Source organism: Crocodylus porosus, unplaced genomic scaffold (genome assembly GCF_001723895.1).
Source record: "Crocodylus porosus isolate Cpor-Errol unplaced genomic scaffold, CroPor_comp1, whole genome shotgun sequence".
In the NCBI taxonomy this organism is placed as follows: domain Eukaryota; kingdom Metazoa; phylum Chordata; order Crocodylia; family Crocodylidae; genus Crocodylus; species Crocodylus porosus.
Window position 1 is genome coordinate 39,933,497 of NW_017728948.1, and position 11,050 is coordinate 39,944,546.

Here is an 11,050-nt window from a genome sequence, read left to right on the forward strand (position 1 = left end):
TGACTTCCTGCCCTTTGGGCAGGGGGCTGGACTCGATGATCTCCCGAGGTCCCTTCCAGCCCTAATGTCTATGAAATCTATGAATTCTATAAATCCTTTGGAGGGACTATAAAATATATTATTATAATTGTATTACAATATCATTCGAGGTCACAGTCAGGAGTGGGGACTCCTTCTGAGTTAGGCACTGTATAGGACATAGACCTATAATTCTATGTTACATAGAAGTATCCATGGAGAACTCCACTGGCTACAGACAATGGTTCAGGGTTCTAGAAAAAGATATACTCTTCTTTTTGGGAAACTTAAAGTCTAAGAAGTTAAATAACTCAAAAAGATAAGGGAAGATAAGGGAAGGGTGGAGAAAACAATCTGCACAAATGTATGTGAATATTACTCAGAAAAAAACTAAATTAAAAGATATCAAAGAGATATCTAATAAAAGCTGAGAGAGCTACCAAGTCAAGCACTCAGTATTAGGAAATGTCAGAATTAATGTTGCCTTAGTCTTGCAATATTTGGCAGCGGCAATTTCAGTGAAAGTCCTGACCAGATTCACACCCTGGAGGCATGGCCTGTAAAGATGGAATCTCTGAAGAATTTACTTTTCAAATAATTAAAATGACTGTACTGATAATGTGTAAACTGAGATATTTAAAAGTTTGTAGTCTGGCCATATTTCTACCACTTTTTAACAGAGATGACCAAAGTCATGTTATTGGTACAATGGCCACTTTATGTCAAATTCGAAGTCTATTCTAAAGCACATTAGTTTCAACAAATCGGGTCTTTTGGTGTAGGGGGGTTTATTGTTTTTCTGCACTGGCATGGACATGGCAATCCAATATTTACATACACAGGCACAGGCACATTTTCATATCATTTGCTCTTAGAATTGAGTGAATTGCTTTTGTCTGAGACAGGCACTAAAAATGTACATTTTCAGCTCACATGGTTATAATATAGCAAAATTGCCTTAATAAGGTATTTAAGGAAGAATCATACACTGTCAGACTTGGCTACCAGCTCCACCAGCTATAATACATATGGAGAGAGAGACAGAGGCAGAGAGAAGGGGCTACAGATTTGTGTGTCTATGTATGTACATGTACACACAACACATATATAATATATAGATGTGTGTGTATGTCTCTGTATGTATGTAGATATTTGTGTGAGGATATACACCCACATATATCTATATACTATATATTAAATATTAGAAAGAGATTGCTATTTTTTTCTATTTCATTTTGTGCTCTGGAAATATATAAATTTCTTTATTTTAGCCCTGACTGCTGCTCAAACAAACCACTATATAGTGGCTAACAGCCTATACATATCAAAGCAAAAGATGGGTCTTAAGAAATATTATAAAGGAGGAGAGAGCAAAGGAACAATGTTTGATATACATTTTATTGCACACATTTTTTAAATGCATTATATTAATCTATAGTGTAATGGGTCCCTTATGATGTACTCTTAATTTGCTAGCTTTTGTAGTTTTATGCCATGATCTCAACTTTCCTGAGAAATCAATTTGCATGGTTGGATGAATGCTGACTAATATCAGCATTTTAAAACCATTTCTCCTGTTTAAAATTATATATCCACTTGAGTCAATGCATTCTATTTACATCATCTCAATCTATTTTTCAATAACCATGAATCTAGCAATGAAAAGAATCAAGGGTCAAATCCTGCAATATATAGAACATGGATTTTAAATACAATTCAATAGGAATGTTATACATGGAATGTTTGTTAAATTGATTTGCAAAGTACAAAATACTTTATGACAACATTTTTGGCTCAAATGGGCAATGTCAACTTAAAATAGGTGACCGGATCCTCAAGTGGTAAACGTCTGCAATGCTCCATATGCTTTCTACATATATTGGCCCATATTGAGCATCTTCTCCAAGTTTTTCAAGCTTCAAATATAATCTGATTGTAATGACTTGCTTGCAGAATTCAGGATGACTGCAACTAGGAACCATTTCATAAATTAAAAAATATATATATAATCATTACTTTCACTATCAGTATTATGAAAAGTATTGCAGTAAGGCTTAGAACTACCCTGGGCTGGACTTCCATGGACTGGGACCCAATCCACAACATAAAATAGTCCCTACCCCCAAATGCTTACAGTCTAAGTTTAAGGTAAGAGACAGTAACAGATACAGATAGGCAGATGTGGAGTTCAGGGAAACATGACAATGAGAAATTACATATGTGAAAGTCATAAATCTATATTAAATAACAAATGGCATAAATGTAGATGATGTGTTCAGGAATTTAGGGCATTTGTAGAGGACACTTATTTTATATGGTGGGTTTAGTAGGGACAGTTCTTTCAGTCTAAGTAAAACAATAATGCAATATTTACAATATGATTGAATTCATAGGAAAACTAAGAAAATATGTAGTGTGTGTGTGTGTGTGTGTGTGTGTGTGTGTGTGTGTGTAACAATTTATCCTAAAAGCTTATATTGCCTTAGGCAATGCCAGTGGGAGTATAGTGGAAAGTAACTCTTTAAAAAAGTTGTCAAGCTTAAGAGGGGAAAACTTTTTTGTAGGCATGAAAGCTCTGAAGAAAGCTTTCAGTTCTTTATTGTATATTACAGATAAGGCTGGAATATTTTTTATGCTTTGTACAGGAACAATACATTCCATAATTTTTTTTTTGTCATTTAACACTACTCAGCACCTGTTCAGCACCATACGTGATTTCAAAATGCTGCACAATATTAACTGGGGATCAGTCACAGTGAAGGTGCCTACAAATTTGGTGGCATAAAGTGCTTTACAAAGCACCATGAGTTACAGTGACTGCTGTAGAAGGTGGGGGAGAGGCAGGGTGGCTCAGAGCTTGCCTGCACTGGCTCAGGCCAGCAGGTAGTGGCTGCTGGGCTGTCCTTTCCCCAGCCCTGCACCTGCACCAGCTGGCAACTGTCAGCACCCCTGCCAAGCAACTCCCCAACTATTTCTGATGGGGTTTTTGGGAGAGCTGGGCCAAGAGATCTCCCCAAGAGGGGGAAGAGGTTGGGGACTTTGTTCCCCCCCACACACATACTCCAGCTCTGAGTGGAGCAGTGTCTGCCACTGTCAAGATGCTCTTGTGGGGGGTTGGGGAGAAGGGAGACCCCTCATGCAGACCTGGCCTGGCTCCCTCAAGACCCTAGCAGGGGAAGCTTGGAGAGTTAGTTTTAACAGGGTGGGCTCCCTTCCCTCATCCTCATTCCCCATGTGAGAGTCTTGACAGCAGCAGAGGCTGCTAAACCAAGGCTGCTAGCAGAAGCTTACACCCACTCAGTATCCAGAGCTGGGAATGTTCTCCTGGTGTGTGTATGAACTTACATATATTCTTTGCATGAAATGGGCAAGATTCACTACTTTCTTTCTATACACACGGAGTACATTGGATTCCATGTTATAAAATTGTTGGTTACTAAAATCAGTTGCTTATTTGAATCGATATGGGAAAACCAAAACCATTTGTATATTATTACATGTAAAAAATGCTCATATTAGAATCATAATTTTTGTTTTTTGGAATCAAAATTCCAGAAAATTTATACAGTAATTTCTTATTAACAGGGTTTTCCATTTCCCATGAACAAAGGGAGTAAACTGTGGATTTTAGGTTTTACCAGAGGCAAATGTGGATTTCTCAATTTTACCAGAGAAGCCTATGAATTTTGCAGTTTGGAGATGAGCTCTTTGCAGGCTGGCAGATTTCCAGCCTGCAGGGACTTGCAGAGAGTGGGAGGAGGGCAGGCAGGCAGGAGGTGACGTGCACATACATACATACATGTACATGGCTCTAGTCAGCTTGGAGAGCAGCTCCCACAAGTAAGTGTGTGTGGGGGGGAAGGGAAGAGGAGAGGATGGGAGGGAGGGAACTGAGCCCCCATAGGGAGGGAGGGAGAGAGTTGGGCAGGGCTAAGGCTGGGTCTGCTGTCCAGCCAGGCAGGGCTTGGGGCCTGAAGCTGCAATGAACGGCTGCAAGGCCCCAGTGGGGATCAGGATGGGGCTGCAGGAGGCTTGTCTGGGGGGGCAGGGCTGCATCTTTGCCACTGAACACACTCCCAGGGAGGACCTGTGCCCCACAGATATGTGTGCAGGGAAGGGATGAGGGTGGGTGTGGGCTGTGGGTTTAGGCTCCTACCCTGCTGGCCTCCAAGAGGGCCTGCACAGGCCAATGGGCATGACTCAGCACTGCAGGAAACAGAGGATCCATATGGATAAGATCCTCTTGCTGTTAGCTCTGCACTGCCCTTGTGATATGTCCCCTGCATACACTGTAGCTTTGAGGGGTGTAACCCTGCACTGCTGCCCTCACTGCAGACGTGCATGCAGGGGGTGCATCACCAGGGCAGTGTAGAGCTCACAGTGCAAGCAGCTTCTCCATGCAGCTCTGCTCTGTGCTGCAATGCTGTGTTACACCCACCAGACTGAGAAGGCCCCAGGGGAGGGCAACAGGGTGGGACCCCACAGCCTGCATCTACCCCCAACCTCCTCCGCCTTGTGCACAGATCTTTGGGGTGCAGGTTCCCCTCTGGCACCTGGGGAGTGCATGCCATGGCTGGAAACTGGCATCTTCTGCCCAAGCCCAAAGCAGGCAGCAGGAAGGAAATGCGTTACACTTTGCTGCAGCAGCTGCCACCTATATAGGATAGAAGATGATATCATATCTCATCATAAAGAAAACTGGACTCTAGTCATATAAGGTATGTTTTTCAAGAATATTTAATCTCTTGGTTTTGTTTTTATTAATGATTGTATTGTCCTTGTTTTCTATTTTCTATTCTTTTTTCCTTGTTCTTATTAATGTTACATACATTTTGATTCTATATCTTTTTATGTTTGTTTAACATGTGAATTTACACATTCATAAAATAAATTACATTTAACATAAGTTTCTGTGTTCTTTGTTTTAAAAAAGGGGGGGAGATCTCCTTTTAATGGAATCAGCCAGTTAATAGAATTAAATCACTATTATCCAAAGTGATTCCAATAAGAGGAACCCACCGTATAAGGTTATGGTGGACCACCACCATTGGCCAAAGCAGGTATAGATGATCCAGTTTTTCAAGTTTTGTGGGTTCCAACCCATATTTTTCATTCTTCTGGAGGGTACCCTAGCCAAAAAAGGTATAGAATAGTTTGTGTGAGGGCATTTCTACCTGGTCCTAATGAAACTGGACCACTACATAGCATAAGATAGATCATTGATTCACAGAATAATAGATAAAAAGGACCAGAAGGGCCACCAGAGGTTGTCCAGTCAATTAGGTGGGATCATCTCTATCCAAACCATCCCATACAATTCATAATTTACACTCTACATAAGACTACTAGCAATCCTGACACAACACTGTTGTGTAACCTGCAGGGTCAGGACCTGAGGCACACTAAGGTGGTTCGTTCTGCCTTTAAGGGAGGGAGAGGTTTTTCCTCTGTTTGTAGATCACGGAGCCTCCTGATCGCAGAACAGGCCATGAGTTTGTAAATTGTAATCAAGAAAACTTTTATTTGTTTACTTACATGCCGGTGAATGAGCTGCATAGGTACAGCAGCTTGATTAAATGCGATTTGGTTACAAAACAAATTAACGACTCTCTTTCTCTCTACTCGCGGTTCGGTTTGCTAATTGGGTCGGTGCGCAAGGAAGCGGTACGCTGGGACAGTCAGTGGCGGAGAAGCGCTGATGCAGTTGGCCAGACCACAGCAGAAAGAACTGATTTTCTGGGTCCCAAAATGGCTTCTGCTGTAGGGTGGACTTGCCATGACTTTTAAAGACTTCCCCCTTCTCCTCCCCCGCTCCCCCTGATGTCAGAAGGGTAAGCTGTTTTCGCGCCTTTTCTAAGCTTGTGGGAGGGGCTGGGTGTTAAACTTTGTGCTTACAGCACTCTAACTGAAGTGAAGTACAAAACAAACACAAACATAACTTGCTACAGGTAAAGCAAGGAACCATGACAGCCAATATTGTGCTTCTATAAAATGTTGTCAATATATACTCAAGAGACATCAGGTAGAGGGTCTTGGCCCTACTAGAGAAACAAGCAAACACTCTTGAAGTCTATACCAATCTGATCTTGGCTCCAAATACAGTGATTGGTCAGACCTTGAGTGGAAGGGTAAGACCCTCCAGCCAGGAACCCCAAAGTTTGGTTCCAGCAGGAGCATTAGCACACCTCCGTCAAAATCCCCAGCCTTGGATATAACCAACTTCCAGTGCCCCTGAGGAATACTTATAAAAACCCTCTGATGCGTGAAGCAGAAGTGGGGGCAAGAGCAACCCGCAAAGCTCAGAAACATGGAAAATGCCCATATTAAAACACAGGTATAGCTATCCCTAAATCATCCCAAACCAGTTCCTATCCAACCTCTTCTTGAACACCTTCAGTGACAGAGAGTCCACAACTTCCCTAGGCAGTCTATTTTCCTGCCTCATTATTCTAACAGTGAAGAAGTTTTTTTTCATATATACAATCTAAGCTTACTTTGCTGCAACTCCAAGCCATTGGTCCACATCCTCCTCTCTTCAGCAAAAGAGAAAAAGGTGCTTTTACCTCTTCTCTATGGAAGCTGTTCAAGTATTTTGAAGAGTTCAATTATGTCTCTTTTTAAGCACCTTTTCTTCAGGCTGTACATGCCTAGCTTGTTCAGTTTTTCTGGGTGTGTGTACATGAGACTCTAACTGTGAAGTAGCCTAATAACGCTGCACAATAGCATGCCAGGCAAAACCCATGGTAATACACTACTGCACAGCAGAATTAGGCTACTGCACAGTTAGCATCTGAAAAAACCTGTGCACTGGTCCTATTGCACAGGAGCATGAGTTATTGTGCATTGATTTAGTATTAGGTTATCCAAGTACTAAACTTAGTGCACAGTAATGACAACACGTTAATGAACATGTAGACACACTCTTCTTGTATAACTTGCTTTCCAAGGCCTTTAACACCTTTACTGTCCAGCTCTGGAACCTCTCTAACTTCTCCATGTCCTTTCTCAAATGTAGAGCCTAGAACTGCATGCAGTACTGCAGATGAGTCCTAACCAGTGCCAAGTAGATAGGCAGTGATTGATTTTGAACCATTTCCCCAGTCTATCTAGGTAGTTTGTTAAGGAGACTGAGGATGTGGCACACAGGGTAAAAATCATTACTAGTATCCAAGTATATCCCATCCACAAAGCCAGTCACCTAATGATAAAAGGAAATCAGCTTTGTCCAGCATGATTTGCTCTTAGGGAAGCCATTCCAGATGGTAATGAACACCTTATTCTCTGCTAGGCACTTTGACATGGATTCTTTGAGGTTCTTCTACAAGATTTTTCCAGGTATCAAGGTCAGATTGACTGACTAGATAGACACTTTGTTTCAAATAAATGCTATATTTAGCCTTTTCCATGGGTCATAAAGAGCTTAATTCAGTAGCACTGTTCTTAGGCCCTCCATTCTGGAGAGGTACTAGATAAATGGTGCATTAGGTAATGCACAATAGTGCATATGTAGATGCTGACTGGGAGCACTTTTGTTCATAGTTATTCCAGACAGCAAGCGGTCAGTGCTGCTTTGATAAGCCCCACAATGCGGGAAGCCATTCCAGCTGCAGACGCTGCTGTCTCCTGGCTCCATACATATTGTGTTAGGTCCCAATGTGCATGGGACCTGGAGAGCTATTCTGGCTGCAGGGCAGCTGTATCCCAATGTGCACAGGGCCAGGAGACAGATGCCCCTCCTAACCCCATTTACATCAGGACTGGCCCTGTTCCCCTTGCCAGGCCCAGGGCTGCTGCAGGGAGGCAGAAGAGAAAAGGAGAAACCCTGGAATGAGCTGCTCCCATTGAGCATAAATCTGTACCTGATAGGGTGCACATGTAGACATGTTCCCAGCCACATCTTACTGCACCTTATTTTACTGCACAGTAACCTTGCTGCACATTAATTGCATGAGTAGATGCAACCTTTGGGAGATCTGGATAGCCCAAGTCTTCTACTTATTGGGTAAGGACCCTAGCTATGTTAATGCATAAAGGTGGCCATAGCTACATTTTATGATGGGGGGCCAGATCTTTTCATGTTATGCACTGTGATCACTGTCTGATCATATTTCTTGGATCTGGCTTCTCTGAGAACTTAGAAGGTCTTCTACCTGCCTTCTGATTCCCATTGGATCTTAGACATGTGCTAGGTGCTTATGTCTTCAGCACGAAGTGGTTCTAATCATGAGCATGCCCTGAATTGTGAACATATAAGGAATTTTCAGGTCAAATGTAGAGGCTTACTCAAGTGATTTAAGCATCCATTAGCAAAACTGTTGTTGGTCACGGTTTGGATCTAAAGGTGTTTTTATGTGTACAGTAGGGTGGGGGGGGGCCGCAGAATTGCATTTTAATTAGAGCAGCTCTTGAAAGCTGCTCAAATTAAAACACCTGCATCATTTCAAAATGGTGGTGGGGATGCTTTAACTAAAGTTCATTCAATGAGCTTTAATTAAAGTGACTGACTACCATTTTGAAATATGGGAAATACATACAGAAGATGCTGCATCATGCTGGAGCATTCTGATTAGTTCACTTTAGCAGACTTGATTAATTGAGTCTGCTCTGATGCTAACTAATCAGAATGCATCAGAGCATGTGTTAGGTGACTAATGTCCAGGTGCCTAACATCCTAAAGTCTACTTTTAACAGCTTTTAATTTGGCAGGTCCTTTTTTGTGACCTGATTGTCACTGTCATTATAAATTTTGAACGCTTAATAGATAATAATTTATTTCCCCATTTTGACTAGGCACAGGCATTCAAAAAGCTTGAGGTGGAATTGATCTTAGTTAAGCAGCTTTCTGTAAGTGGTATAGTTTAGATTGGTAGTCATCAGAGCACACATTCACCTTTTGGTGGGGGCATTAAATCTTAGACCAGGTTCTGCCATTTTTAAACTAGTCTGTACATGCTGAACTTTTGTTCTGTTATGGGTTGTAGCAGAGCACTTTTGATGCCTGATACTTCAAAAGGCTTCAGCAGACTGTGGAGCAGCCAGCAGTATAACACAATCAAATGACTATAAGAGGGCTCCCATATTGGAGGATGAGTCTGGGCAGCCTCAGTATAAACCCAGGTCCTCAGAGCTGAGCTGGCAGTTGCTGTAGGGCTGCTGCCGGATTAACATCACCCAGTCAGAGCTGCTACTTCCAGAACATCTGGTGGTTATAAGTAGGGAATGGAGGAGGTTCCTGGTCCTGGGGAATGACCTAAAACTACACCCTGCTAGGGTTGAATGGTGTGGAAGGGCTGCCTGTGGTAGGGTGGTCACCAGGTAATGCTACACTAGCACCTCCCTAGTAAAAAGTGAGTATGGGGGACTGTATACCCTCAGTCCCCATGACCTGCAAAAGGTTCAGGCATGTCATCAGACTGAGACCCAAGGGGTGTAAGGCACAAGAGCCCCAGGGAGGGGTCAGAGTACTGGCTGTAGAGAGGGGGGAGTGTAAATAAGCAGTAGGCTGCATAGAGCAGGGTCCACATGGGTGAGCATGAAGGATTGCACATAGGTCAGCCTTGGTGATTGAGTGATTTGGGTTTGGAGGAACCTGAGAAGGGGGACCCATAGAGAAGAGTGAGGGCAAGTGGCTCAATAACCTAACTGAAGTAACCTTGACTGCTCATTGCTGGGCCCAGGAACAGAATGGTCAAAGACCCAGAGTGCCCACTGGGAGGGATGGCCAGAGCCAGGGGCCTTAAGTTCTGACTGGCCTAGAGGTGAGACCAGGGCCTGTTTGGCCAAAGTTCCCAGAGAGGGTACACTACTGATACGGAACAGGGCTTACGGAGCTTTGCAGCCTAGAAAGGGGGTGGAGTAGACTGCCTGAGGAAGAGGGTTCCAGGTGGGGTCCAAACCCCAGGAAGGCATAGAAGGAGGTCCATTGTGGGGCCAAAGCCACATAGTGATGCCATCTGTGAGGCGTAGGACATAGTCTAGTGACAGTATGGAGCTATGTATTATGCCCTCAGCATCAGGCAGGAAAATGTGCAGCCTCCTGCCTTATAAACATCTACATATTATGTTACATCAAAGGTGTGGCAGGTGAGGCAGGTGGACGGACTGGCCTGGACAGGCAGATGAGCCAACATTGGGACCCGCCTCATGACAGCCCCCCAGGCACATAGGTATAGACAGGTTTGCAATCACTTATACTGGTAAAAGGGTAATGAGTGTACCTGGCCTTTGGGTAGAAATGCATATATTTTCCAAGTAAATGTAACTCCATATTCACAGGTATATTGGTGATTTATTTAAAGAGGCATGAGTTTGCAATCAGGTCCACAGAGGCACATGTCTCACCATTTCTAAATTTGGATGGCATAAAATAAGACACTGAAATTTGGACTTGGTCACCTAAATAAAAGTGGGCTTGTTTTTACTGATATATATCTCTGACAAAAGAGAGACCTTTAAATAAAGGGACCCAGCTACATATTAGATATTTAATCTTGAATATCCGCATTGTATTTTTTCCCTAACTGATAGGTGAATAGGTTATGGGATCTAATTTATAGGTATCAGGCTGAAATCATTTCCCTAATGAATTCAGTGGGAGTTTTGACTGTATTTTAGGGGATAAAACTTTACCCAGGGAACTGAATGACAATAATATAATTGAGAGTACAATCAGTTGTATTTGAGAGCTTACATTTTCCAAAATGACTAGGTTTTATTTCCCTCATTTAAAACATCCATAAGAAGGAGGGAAAGAGTTGGGATACCAGCTTGAATGTACAGAGATAAGAATATACTACATCATTGCAATTTCTATCTGTATCTTAGGTATTTGAATCAATGTATTACTAAGTGGTAGTTAACAATCGCATACAATTACAATAACACTTGCTATTACAATACCTCCACTGCTAACATTTGCAGTCAAATAGTAAAAAATAAACATCATGTGAGGTATTTTTTAAGAAGTATATTTCTCTTACTTTTGTTCCATTCACCATAACAAAATTAGGACCATGGCTCAAACATTATTCTG